This window comes from Ochotona princeps, chromosome 5, assembly GCF_030435755.1.
Source record: "Ochotona princeps isolate mOchPri1 chromosome 5, mOchPri1.hap1, whole genome shotgun sequence".
Classification (NCBI taxonomy): Eukaryota; Metazoa; Chordata; class Mammalia; order Lagomorpha; family Ochotonidae; genus Ochotona; species Ochotona princeps.
This window is the reverse complement of record NC_080836.1, coordinates 17096839-17110201: the sequence shown is the minus strand read 5'-3', so window position 1 is coordinate 17110201 and position 13363 is coordinate 17096839. Positions and strand designations below refer to the sequence as shown.

The window sequence follows — 13363 nt, the reverse complement described above, 5'->3', positions numbered from 1 at the left end:
CCGCCCGAGGAGATCTAGGTGGGGACGGTCGCCTGGTCACTCCAGCGGTGGTCGCCTTGCCCAGCCCACCCGGCTTTTTTTCTTTCTTTCTTTTTTTTTTTCCTCCTTTCCCTTCCTTGCCTCAATTGCCCATGGGCTTAGGGGACCCAGGGGCTCGAGCGAGAAAAAGAGAAGCTCTCCTTGTGGGTTTTGCAAGACTGCTGTGACAACACTGCCCCGGGTGTGGGTGGGGAAGAGGGAAGAATGGGAAGCCGTGACGGGGCTTTTCGCTCTACCACCCACCTCGTGTCCACTCCCGGTCCATTTCCATCTCCCACAGCGTTCTGACTGGTGAGTCCAGTCCCATGTTAAAATGAGACAGATAAATGTCATAGGTTACTTCTCGGTGCCTCCGAAAAGTCCCCCCAGTGAGCAAGCGCGCTGCAACTTCCTTAGTTTTGTCAAAGCCGCTTCCTGCTTTCAGTCTTTTATACCCTTATAAGGTAGTTTTTCGTTTCCAACCTGAACACATCTTATGAGAACTTTTCAGATTTAAGCAAGGTTTCAGAGACACTGCCTTGGCAGGGCTAGATCGCAGTGTGTGGGACAGGGGCGGGAGAAGGGAAGGCAGCACCTTGGGAAGGCAACCTGGTGGTCCCTTGGCTGACGGGAGCTTAAGGGGGAAGGTGGAGGGGATGGAGGAATGTGCTTCATGTGCAGGGAGTTCCAGTGCCCTTTACGGAAACAGAGCATGGCTTCCAAGGAGTCTTTCCTTTTGTATCACAGACGTGTAGGAGAGTTAAGGTACAGCCAGTCAACTTCCTATATTTCAAGGTAGAATATGTGTTTTATGGTGACGTATTGAAAGTGGGATTTTCGGTTTTTTGGCCAACCTATCTCGTTGATCCCTAAAACACTTTAGTTGTATTTTGTTTTGAGGGGAGGAAGTGCTGTTAACCTTTTCTTCCCCCTCTTTTATTTTTCACCCTCTTGTTACTTAAAATGTGGCTTGCCCTCATTCTCTAAATCAAATGGATAAGGTAGACTTTCTGTTTAAATTCATTGAAATTTATTTAAACATTAAATAATCAATGTAAGTGTCTGTGGTCCTCGTTCTCATAATTTTATACTAGAGGAACAGTTTCTGAAGGAAACAACTGATTGTTGATATTTTTCCTTGGAAAGAACTCACCTCGTTGAGCTTTGAAATACACACATGTATACACAATACATACGTAATATGTACATATTTAAGTTAAGTTTCTTGTTAATGTGGTCTCATTTCCCTGAACTGGTGTTTTTAAAAAAATTTCTTCCTAACTCTAATTGCTGAGTAATTTGTGTTGAGGGTCAGTGTTAAAATTAGATGTGGCCTCAGTGGGTAGGACTTTTCTAGTGACGAATACTGCTGCAGCATGAATGGCTAAATGCTGTAGAAGTTACTGGATTATCAATGAAAATAGTGTTGTAATTGTCAGCCTAATAAATATCTTGGTAATAATCTAAATAGGATGTCACTTTCTTTCCATTTGTGGTACAGTTTTGGATATTTTTGAATTAGTATATGAGGTTATCTTATTGAGGTTAACTGTCCTTAAATGACCTCTTTTCTGAAAGGCCAACTTCAGATTTTATGAGTGAGGAGAGGGGTTAAATCTATACCTGTGGTATTTCTGTTTTATTCTTTCAGTTATTACAATATGCCAGTCTCACCTCATGAGAAGTTGTTAATTGGATGCTTCAGATTGGAACGTGACTGATAAGAGGTTTTTTGGTCCTCAGAAGGCTTTTTGGCCTAGCTGCCTATTATGTGCAACTTCTAGAAAGTTAATTTTCATCTTTATTGGCATATAGAGGTTAAAGGTTAAGTCCTTGAGGTTGGGTCAGTTAAAAAACATCTCTTAAATATGGCCTGAACAGGAAGTTTTGGGTCCCAGAATATTGTGCCACCCCCATGCAAACTACATAAAATTTTTGTACTTTATGTTTATGTATTGGTCTTGTCAGTTTTTAACTACATTTACTCAGTGTAAGTAAAAAATTATATCCTGAATCGGGTTGCTCATTCCATTTCATTATGAATGTTAAGCAAAAGGTGACCAAAAGAGTAGCTCTATCTCTGAAACTTGTGGTCTTCCGTTATCAATCACCCAGTGCTGTAAGAATTAGGAATCATGGAGCATCATCCCCAAATTTTAAATTAGAGATCTTCTTAAAAAAGAAATGACCAAGACTCAGGTCATAAACAGAAACGCCAATTAAAAAAAAATTAGAAATACTTTCTCCATATTTACACCATATCCTCATGATTTCTGTTCTGCTTTGGAGAAACATTGTTGAATAAAATTTGAGCATGTAGCTTCTGGTTGATGGAGCTTGTTGTTTAAAAGTGAATTACAGAACAAATTTTCTACTACTGATGAAAAAACATTGAAAAAAAATTTAACTGTAATATTTGTGAAAGTCAAGGTTATTCCAAATAGCTTCTTTTTTTTTATTGTTTTGTATTTTGGCATGTTTTCAGTTAAATTTTTGCAACATGCAAGTCTAATAAGAGAACTGCTTATGTCTTTCTGCTGTGTTCTAGCTTGGTTCTAGAGCTTCACTTGTGATTTTTCCTTTTGCTTTTCCCTCCTACTCTAAAAACTGCATTAACAAATTATTTCTGGTGATTATTAGACTAGAGGATAATACAGCTTGTTATAAAAGGTGTATTCAGATCCAGAGTGAATTCAGGAATTTCCCTAATTGACTTTAAGCTTCTTGGCAATCTTTAAATGTTAGCATAAATATTTTGTTGAAGTCAGTGAATGTTTTTATTTAATTCATCCTGTGGCTACATTCCAGAATCTATGTGGATGAAGGATGATCTTGTTTGGGAGCAATGAGAAAGAGCTGGGTGCATGGGGGATGGTTTATGTGGGAAGTTCATGTTTCTTACATGAATTCTGTTCATAATGTTTATGATAATGTTATTTCCCTAAACAGTGTAGGGACTGAAATATTCGTAGTATCTTGTTAACCAAAATTCATTCATTAAAATCCTTCATCCTTTGCTAGGTTATGTTTTGCTTGCTGTTTAAAGTAGATAGCACAGAAGTGCTCCTGTTGAGAAGTCATTTCTTAGACTTAGTGAAAATCTTTTTTTCCTGCCATCCTTTTATCTTGACTGCACCGCTATTGATCTTGAGTTACTATATATATTGTGTCTGGGGAACTTTTCAGCCTTACTGTAAAACACTGTTGTGAATTTTTATTTTTAAGCAGAGAAGGGAAAGATCCACTAGTGGAAGACCTGCTGGCCATGCTTTTCACTACCTTATTTGGTCTGTGACAGCTATTTTTGCTTCATTTTACAAGTAAGAAACAGCAATAGAGAACTTAAATTATTCCTGTAGTGTCATCTAATTAGCAGGTAGTTTGAGTAGCTGTTTGGACCCAAGTTTTGTATTTGAGCTCTGTGTTTTATTAACTTCAGGGAACCCTGAGCCCTTTTTTAGAACTATGAGCATTTGCTTTATTTATTTATTTTTTTGCTGAAGTTAACTCTGCTTATTCCTGTTTAAAGTAATCTTACAAAAAATTAAGTCCACCATACCAATTTGATTTAGAGAAATCTTCTTGTCCTTTTATTTCTGAGTATATGAGTTATTAGGATATTTTCTCATGTTCTTTTATTTTTGAGTAAGTGAGCTATTTGTTTTTTGTCAGTTTCCTTAAGTTACTTTTTAGAAAAAATACTCTACATTCTGTTTTTAAGGAAATAATAATAACTGGCCTTTATCAAGAACTATGTGTGAGAGCCTATGCTAAATGCTTTATGAATGTTACTAACTTTTCCATTAATCTGAGAAGTATAATGTCTGTTTTATAGACTTGAAGTTACTCTGCCCAGGGTTTTGTAGCAAATAAATGTAGCCAAGCTGCTGTACTACCTCTCTCATGTGGAGAGTGGCCCCTTGGGTATATTTCGATTTTAGATATGTTTGACTTTTTTTTCCAGAATTATTTTGTAATGTTATAAACATACAAACATCATTAGTGATGTAAGAGTGACTTACACAGGTAGAAAAAGTAATTGTCAAATTGAGACCTACTGCATACTTAGTAGCAGGCTAGGCACTCTTGGAATTATAATGAAAATGTTTACTGCAGTCTGCCTCCAAGAACCTTAACCGAAGAAGCTAAAATCATTTAAAAAAACAAACAAACAAAAAAAACCAGGATGATAGGCAACTGCATTTAATCAAATGTTAGGATGTGTACTTTTCAGAAAGATAATTGTGTTTAAGAAGTCAAGCAACCTGTGTATCAGATTTGAGCTGTCCTTTTAGGAATTTGGGTGGGTATCTAGATCATTTGCAGAGACAAGAGGGACGACTGACTGCTTTTTGTATTTAACCCTCTTAGCATGATACATTGCACTGTTACCCCCCAGTATGAATTGAGTGGTATGTAATAACATGATGTGGAACTAAAATATACAATGTGAAAGGGAGCTAGCATTTGTATCAAGCATTTGTATGTCAGTGCAGCTCTGATTGCAAAAAATACTTGCATGATATGGATATACATTTTTCATTAGAGGAATGAAATATTGAAAATTGGACTTTGGGAATATAGGTAGAATGAAATGCTCTATGGTCAGTTCTAAATGAGATATTTGAGGTGAAATTATGGGGTTTATTGCAAAATAAGAACTCAGATTTTTCTTGAAGGATTAAATGAGCAGGAATGAAGAATAATCAGAAACATCTCTTGTTCAGAATCTCAAGGGTTGGGCCTAGGAATATCAATTTAAATAGACTTCCTAGATAATTTTTGTTATGCTCTATTACAATCTCATAAAAGTTTTGCAATGGTGGTGAAGATAGAGTAGAAGATATATATTAGGAAAAGATTACTTTTTGTTTAAGATTGATTTATTTAAGAGAGAAAAAGAGAAATATCTTTCATCCACAGAGAGAAAAAGAGAGGGAAAGAGAGGTGTAGATGCATCTTTTCCAACACTGGGTCACTGCCCATGTGGCTGTGACAGCCACGTCTGGAAAGAAGCCAAGAGCCCAGAACTCCATCTGAGTGTCTCCAGTGAATGGCAGGCGCCTAGTCTTCCTAGTTGCGTTAGCAGGAAGCTGGTTTGGAGATAGAGCATCAGGATTTGAACCAGCACACACTGCCTCATTGCCAGCCCCTTGTGTGTACTTCCCTTTGTATTGTTAACTAATGACTAGAAAAGGTTTTTCTGTTAGCTGTTTTTTTGAGGTAAACCTTCACCACGTACTAACTGTATGATTTGTGTACTTGAAACCCTCTATTCTTTTTACTTGCATTTCATCTGAAGGTCAAAGTATGGCTTGTTTGTTCACTCCTCATGTTGCTGTAATGGCTGAGCAGAAACCAGGATCGGAGAGTTTCATCTGGTTCTCCCAAATGGATGCCCAACCCCCACACACTTGTACCATCTTCCTGTGCTTTCCCAGGTGTATTAGCAGGGAGCTAGATTGAAAATGAAGTAGCTGGGAATTGAACCAATACCCGTATGGATTACTGGTGTTGCAGGTGGCAGCTTAATTTTCTGTGCTACAGTACCAAGCCTACTTGACTGCTCCCCTCCTTTTGAAGATTACAAAATAAGATGATGGAGAATGAAATAGTTGTAGCCCTAGTTTCTTGTCTCTTGCATTTCTTGGCCCTGCATACCTAACTTCCCTGTGGAACCACTGAACAATTCTTTCCAGTAGTAGTTTATTCATTTGAGAGCTTGTGAAGGAAGGATGGATTATAAGTAGGTATCAATGAAGATTGCGAAATTGTGAGCTTGAGTGATGGGACAGTAATGGAATTAGTTTTAAGAAAATAGAAAGTGCCAACACAATGGTTCAACTGGCTAGTCTTCCACCTGTAAGTTCTGCATCCCATATAGGCACCTGTTATGTCCTGGCTGCTCCACTTCCGATCCAGTTCCCTGCTTGTGGCCTGGGAAAGCAGAGAAGATGGCTCCTGGCTTCGGAACAGCTCAGCTCCCTCTAGCTGTTTCAGCATTTGGGAAGTGAACCAGTGGATGAAATCTGTAAATCTGCCTTCTAATTTTTAAGAAAATGGGTGGAATCAGAATTTGTTTGTAATGATGTTATAATGATTAATGATGATCTGTGATTGGAAATGTCCTAGAGGAAGTTAAAAACTTAGAAGTAAATGTGAAAATTTGGGAATCACAGTAATTTATCAAATTAAATCTAACAGAATGGGAGAACTGAAGTAGAAAAGAACATTTAAAGCATTGTGGTTACATGGTCCAGTTTCTTGAGCATCAGAAGAATGAGGGCATGTATGTGGCTGTGAAGAGGCATGACTTATATTGTGTCAGTCTACTTTCTAAGAGCAAAATCCTTCAGCAAGAGAATGTAACTCAAGGTAGGGCTAAATGTAACATGCCTTGTCCAGCATTTTTTTTCTTTTTTTTTTTTTTTAACATTTATTTATTTTTATTGGAGAGGAGAAAAGACAGAGAGGAAGATCTTACATCCGATGATTGACTCCCCAAGTGAACGCAATAACCGGAGCTGAGCCAATCCAAAGCCAGGAGCCAGGAACCTCTTCCGGGTCTCCTACGCAGGTGCAGGGTCCCAAAGCATTGGGCCGTCCTCGACTGCTTTCCCAGGCCACAGGCAGGAGCTGGATGGGAAGTGGGGCTGCTGGGATTAGAACCGGCACCCATGTGGGATTCTGGCGCGTTCAAGGCGAGGACTTTAGCCGCTAGGCCACGCCACCGGACCCCCTTGTCCAGCATTTTGATTGCACCTTGTGTCTCAGTATGTGGAAATACCTAAATGGTTAGAATAGGGGCATTTTTAAAATGTGACTCTAAACAATATATTTCTTAGAACAGGATTCCATTATAAGAAAAGCGTTTGAGTGCCCCCTCGTAATTTTTGGAGAACTTGTATCCTCCCCTCTTTTTTTTAATGATATTACTTATCTATAACTACAAGCATAAAACAGCAAGAACAAAGCAGTTAAAACTTACGCTACAAAAATGTGCACAATAGGGCCCGGCGGCGTGGCCTAGCGGCTAAAGTCCTCGCCTTGAATGCCCCGGGATCCCATATGGGCGCCGGTTCTAATCCCGGCAGCTCCACTTCCCATCCAGCTCCCTGCTTGTGGCCTGGGAAAGCAGTCGAGGATGGCCCAATGCATTGGGACACTGCACCCGTGTGGGAGACCCGGAAGAGGTTCCAGGTTCCCGGCATCAGATCGGCGCGCACCGGCCCGTTTCGGCTCACTTGGGGAGTGAATCATCAGACGGAAGATCTTCCTCTCTGTCTCTCCTCCTTTGTGTATATCTGGCTGTAATAAAACGAATCTTAAAAAAAAAATGTGCACAATAGTTTACCAAACACTTGTAATATTCATGAACTATTATTAAACCATACAAGATATAGTTATGTTATTGAATCACTGTTTTAGATTTGGTTCTTTACGATAGGATAGTGATTTGTTTGTTTTATAACTTTGTGTAGGACTTTATAACATAAACCATAATTGTCACATAATAACTAATACCGTAAAAAAGATAGTATCTAATTTTTCAGAAGGATTATTTGGTGAAATTATATTAGGGTTTTTTTTTTTTTTTTTCAAAGTTCTTTTCAGACATGCTATATACAACCAGGAAAGAAATTTCCTTGAATTTGTTTGATCTGCATGTTCTCTTTTTGTTGTTGTTAGTTTTTTTAAAAAAGATTTATCTATTTTTATTGGAAAGTCAGATATACATAAAGGAGGAGAGACAGAGAGGAAGATCTTCCGTCCAATGGTTTACTCCCCAAGTGACCACAATGGCTGGTGCTGCGCCAATCTGAAGCCAGGAACTTAGAACCTCCTCCAGGTCTCCCATGCGGGTGCTGGGTCCCAAGGTTTTGGATCGTCCTCGACTGCTTTCCCAGGCCACAAGCAGGGAGCTAGATGGGAAGTGGAGCTGTCGGGATTAAAACCAGTGCCTGTATGGGACACCGGTGCATTTCGAGCCAGGACTTTTAGCTGCTAGGCTACTGCGCCGGGCCTGATCTGCATATTCTTTTATCCTACTATTTCTTGTCCCCAACCATGATACAAGTGAGATTTTACAGGACTTCATGCATTTTAGGATAATCAAAGAAACTTATAACTCTAACAAAGCATGTATTAACAATTGAAGAGTAGAACTGTCTTAGACGGGTGCACAGAGAAATCTCTGATAATCTAGCTGGTGAGGAATAACTGAACTCTGCATCCTACCTAGTGAGGTCTAGGAAAAGCCAAGTCTGGAGCCTGACCAGTAAGGTACAGGCTGAGCAGTCATAGGCCAGCTGACTTTCTTGTCTGTTCAAAGCTTTCTGTATTAGTCTTTGTCTATGTGAGCTAATTTTGGGGCTCCTGAGTGACCCTGATGGTCATTGCAAGAGAGGATAGGGGGCCAAAGTTGGAACTAAGTAAGGACAGAGAAAGCTCCTCTCCTGAGTCCAGAAGGAAATTTACAATTCTTCTATCTCTGAGGAACACCCGGGTCTCCTGGCTGTTGCTCTTATATCAACAAACCCTATGAGGAGGGTTCTGGGCTGCTTCAATCCCATGTGTGAGAACCAATAGGAACTGGCAACCCTGATACATTCTAAGAAGAGTATTCATCTATAATGATGCTGAATATTCCTCCTTTAGGCATTCTGTCTTTTTTGCTGTTGTCATTTATTAATGCAGTGATGTTGAGAAGGGTGCATTCATGTGTTTTCAATATTTAGTGTGAATGAGAGGTTGCGAAGAGGATAAGAAAAGGCTAAAAAGGGAGGTTAAGATGTGGAAGACCAGAGCAGGCATGTTGGCAGATGATGGTTCAAATACTTGATGCCTCCTCTCTGTGTTGGAGACCTGCATAGAGTTCCTGGCTGCAGGTTTGGGACTGACTGGCCCCACTTATTGTGTGCATTTTGGAAGTGAAACTGGATGGAAGGTAAATCTCACTCCATCTGTCTCTATTTCCATTGCTCTGCCTTTTAATAAATAAAAATGAGTGTGTACTTAAGAAAATAAAAAGAATTGGAAAATAACGTAATGTCTGTTACTTATATTTTAAATAGTACTGAGGCCTAATATAACACACATATCCAGATTTTTTTATATTCTGTTGTAATGCATAGGCATCCTGTAGAACATAAGTGAGATTGTCATTAAACTAATTTCTTTGTGTATGTGTTACACTCTAAGATATCAGGAAAAATTACATTCGTAAAATAAATCCTCTCCTGAGAAAATACATTTTTTTTTTTAAAGATTTATTCATTTTATTACAGCCAGATATACACAGAGGAGGAGAGACAGAGAGGAAGATCTTCCGTCTGATGATTCACTCCCCAAGTGAGCCGAAACGGGCCGGTGCGCGCCGATCTGATGCCGGGAACCTGGAACCTCTTCCGGGTCTCCCACACGGGTGCAGTGTCCCAATGCATTGGGCCATCCTCGACTGCTTTCCCAGGCCACAAGCAGGGAGCTGGATGGGAAGTGGAGCTGCCGGGATTAGAACCGGCGCCCATATGGGATCCCGGGGCATTCAAGGCGAGGACTTTAGCCGCTAGGCCACGCCGCCGGGCCCGAAAATACATGTTTTTAGTGTTTCAGAGATTTAAATATTTTTTTTAAGATTTGAAAAATGTGTTTTTATTGGAAAGGCAGATATACAGAGAGGAGGAGGAGAGCCAGAGAGAAAGATCTCCCATCCACTGGTTCATTCCCCAAGTGGCCGCGTGGGCCAGAGCTAAGCTGATCCGAAGCCAGAGCCAGGAGCTTCCTCTGGGTCTCCCACATGGGTGCAGGGTCCCAAGGCTTTGGACCATCCTCACTGCTTTCCCAGGCCACAAGCAGGGAGCTGGATGGGAAGTGAAGCACCTGGGACATGAACTGGTGCCAGTGTGATCCCAGCATGCAAGTTGAGGACATTAGCCACTAGGCTAACACGTCAGAGCAAAAAGTAAAATAATTAAATTTTAGTTCTTTAAAGCTGTATTGCATTAATGTGTATGGGGTCAGTGTTGCAGCACAGAGGGTTAAATTGACACTTAATACTGTGACATGACCCATACTATAATTGGGTCAATGGGTCAATACTGAAATTGACCGTACTGTGTCATGGCTGGTTTGCTTCTGATCCAGCTCGCTGCTCATGCCCCTGGGAAGGCAGCAGAATTTGACCTAGGTGTGTTAACCTCTGTCATCTGCATCTCTGTTGCAGCCAGCTAGGGAGTGAGCCAGTTGAAGGAAGATGTCTCTGTTTCTCCCTCTTTCTCTGTCACTCTGCCTTTCAAGTAAAAAACACTTTAAAAAGATGGAATGTATTCATATGAGCTATTTCAACCTCTTTGTACACCTTTTTGGGTGAAATTTTTTTATTATTTATTTTATTTGAAAGAGAGTGATAGACATAGAAAAATTAGGAGCCACATGCTTCTTCCTCATCTGCCACGGGCATGCAGGGGCCCAAGGACTTGGGCCATCCTCCGCTGCTTTCCCAAACACATTATCAGGGAGCCAGATCAGAAGTGGAGCAGCCTAGATCCATATGGGATGCTGGTGCCTCTGGTCGGGGCTTAGCCACAGTGCAGACACCTCTTTATGCATTTATAAATTTTGTTTCTGAAGTTACTACTTTTTTAGAAATCCAAATAAATAGATACTATCTATAATTCCTATTTTAAAGGTGATGAAATTAAAATAGTAGTTCTAGAATTTGAGCCCCACCCCACCCCCTGCAGTCTCATTTCAGAGCTAGTTACTCTTGTTCCTGCTTGGGATGTATTGTAGTCAACAAGAGCAGTTTTTGAGTGTTCATCTCAAACATCCATACTGAAAACAATTTTTACAATTACTGCTTTTTAGTACAAATGTGAAAAATGCAGGGAGGTCTTAGTGGATCAGTATATTGATATTGTTCATTGCTGAGGCTGCATTAATTGTATACTATGTAGTTACATACTACTCGAAAATGAAGGCATATATATATTTGACGCTGCAATTTGAAAATTAATCTACTTACACATGAAAAAGTCATTCCTCTCATTGATAAATGTAAGTCACAAATGAAAAGTCAAAAAAGTAAAAAAAGATGCCCTTGAAAAAGCAAAGTTTTTTCATTAAATTTAGGTGACTTAAATATGGCACTTGAATCTGAAAATAATTGCTCTATCCATTAAAGCAAGTACGTATTTTACTCACAAAGAAGTAGATATATTTTAATATTACAGAGAAGAGATTCTTACCTCCATATAATTCATTTGGATTCACTTTCTCAAAAAAATCCCTCCATTTAAAAAAAATTTTTTTTTTTTTTTTTTTGGAAAGGGATACAGAAAGAGGAAAAGACATAAATCCTTCATTTGCTGCTTCACTGCACAGATGGGAGCAGTGATGAACCCTGGGCCAAGTTGATGCCACAAACTTCCACTTGGGCTGACTCCCACTCCTTTGCTCTGCCATTAGCAGCGAGCTGGATCAAAAGTGCAAGTGGCCAGGACTTGAACTGGCACCCATCTGAGGTGCAGACAGCTTTACGGGCCATGCCCACAGTGCCAGCCTCCGCACTCAGAACTGCAGTAAAAACTTCTATGGTCCCTATTGAAAACCTTATATTTTGTTTTGTTTTGTTTTGTTTTTGTTTGTTTTTTTGTTTATATTCAATACATAAAATTGATAGAGGAAAGGAAAGGAACTTTTGGGGGTTATTTGGAGGATTAATTTTTTTATTCGGATTGAGAATTTTATTGTTTTTGGTCTTCATGGCTCTTTGGTTTTGAAAGTTCTTGTTGAAGGATGATATCTTCTTACCCATGAATTTTTTTTTTCTTTATATTTGATAATCTTTACATAGTTAATTAGGGCAAAAAGGTTCAAGGGCTACAGGAAAGTGGGTAAGACTATTATTTCCACGTTGTTTTTTTTTTTTTTCCATGTATCTGGGATAAAGGGAGAAGCCCCACCCAGTCTCCCACCCATCCCAGGTCCCTGATGTGGGGTATGCTCCAAGGGTCTTGCTCAAGTGGTTTTGATGGTTCAGCAGTTATGAATTGCTGCCAATCTTGCCATTCTAAGCATAATGAGGTTGCTGAAGAATCCACTGATTGACATAGTCCATCTTAAGGGTCTCTGTTTGCCCAGTTTTTCACTGCCAACATATGGCTGAGATAGTTGACTGACTTGTTGTGTCCTCTGTCTTTTCACCCATAAGTTCTTCTTAATATTGTTGCTACCATGGAGTAAAGGTATTTGTTGATTGCCATTGTAAAATGTATGAATAACTTCCCTAGTTTGTGCCACTTTGTCTTGCTGTTAGGAAAGTTAAAACAAGAAATAAAACTTCTGTTCTTTAAAAGAATAAACTTCAAAATTTGTAAGAAGATTCTGAAAAGTGGAAATGAGGGACATGACTTGAGGCCATATAGACTACACCAACAAAATTATTGCAGCTAATAAAGCAAACACACACACACACACACAAAGGGAATTATTGAAAGGCTGTGATATAGATCATAATTAGAAAGCTCAACACCTAAATTTAGAAAAGGAACCGTGAATAAAGGAGGCAGAGTAGCAGGTCACCCCCTCAGTTGTGCTGTAAGCCTCAATTCTAAGCTATTTATCATTCAAAATGTGTAAGTTCTGACTTAAGCTCATAGGGGCAGGACATAGACCATATGTTAGGATAGCACATAAAGCTATGAAAGGTTAGTGTTGGTTTCACCTTGAACAGAGCTGTCTGGTTTTGCCCTAGACTAAGACTTAATCATTGGTGAGTCCCTCAGAATAGAAACAGGAATTAGTGTTCACCACAAGAGAAAAGAAAGGAATGGGTTGCCTAGTTTTCATTTCACCATGGTTTCTTTCAGTTTGATAACTGCTTGATTTACTACTAATTATCAGTTGATGAAACATTCTTTGAAAGACTTACTTTTATTTTTATTGGATGAATTATTTATTTTTAAGAGTGAATTTTTTCTTACCAGGACACCCATTCTAGGATCTGTGTATCTCTGTATTAGTTTATCGGAAGTGTTTTAGGGTACATTAAGTTTATCCTAAGTACTTCAGTTTGCACATTAATTTGCTAGGATCGGCTTTTATTTTTCTTCTGATGTAAAACTACAAGAAAGGTTTTAAATTTTTTTTCACATAGACATTACAGAATATTTGAAGGGATTTAGTTAGAATAATAAAACATTTCAAAAAGGTTGTTTTTTTTCTTATGTGTGATTATCTAATCCATTTGACATGCATAATTCTTTAACTTAGTTTTAGAACTTAAATATCTTCCAAAGAGGTATTTTTTTTTCCTTTTACATTAGAAAATACTCTGCAGATGCTA

The 13363-nt window shown here is 39.1% G+C and overlaps 1 protein-coding gene and 1 long non-coding RNA gene across 3 annotated transcripts in view; one reads left to right on the top strand and one right to left on the bottom strand.

Annotated features, from left to right (window-relative positions):
• Positions 1–425, bottom strand: part of LOC131480355 (uncharacterized) — a 108608-nt gene extending 108183 nt beyond the window's left edge. Inside the window, exon 1 of one of the 2 annotated variants that reach the window (XR_009245428.1) lies at positions 283–425. This is a non-coding gene — a long non-coding RNA (uncharacterized LOC131480355). The remainder of the gene's footprint in view (positions 1–282) is intronic. The other variant, XR_009245426.1, reaches the window with a different exon arrangement.
• ACTR3 (actin related protein 3) overlaps positions 1–13363 on the top strand; it is a 56676-nt gene that overhangs the window by 614 nt on the left and 42699 nt on the right. The window lies entirely within an intron of this gene.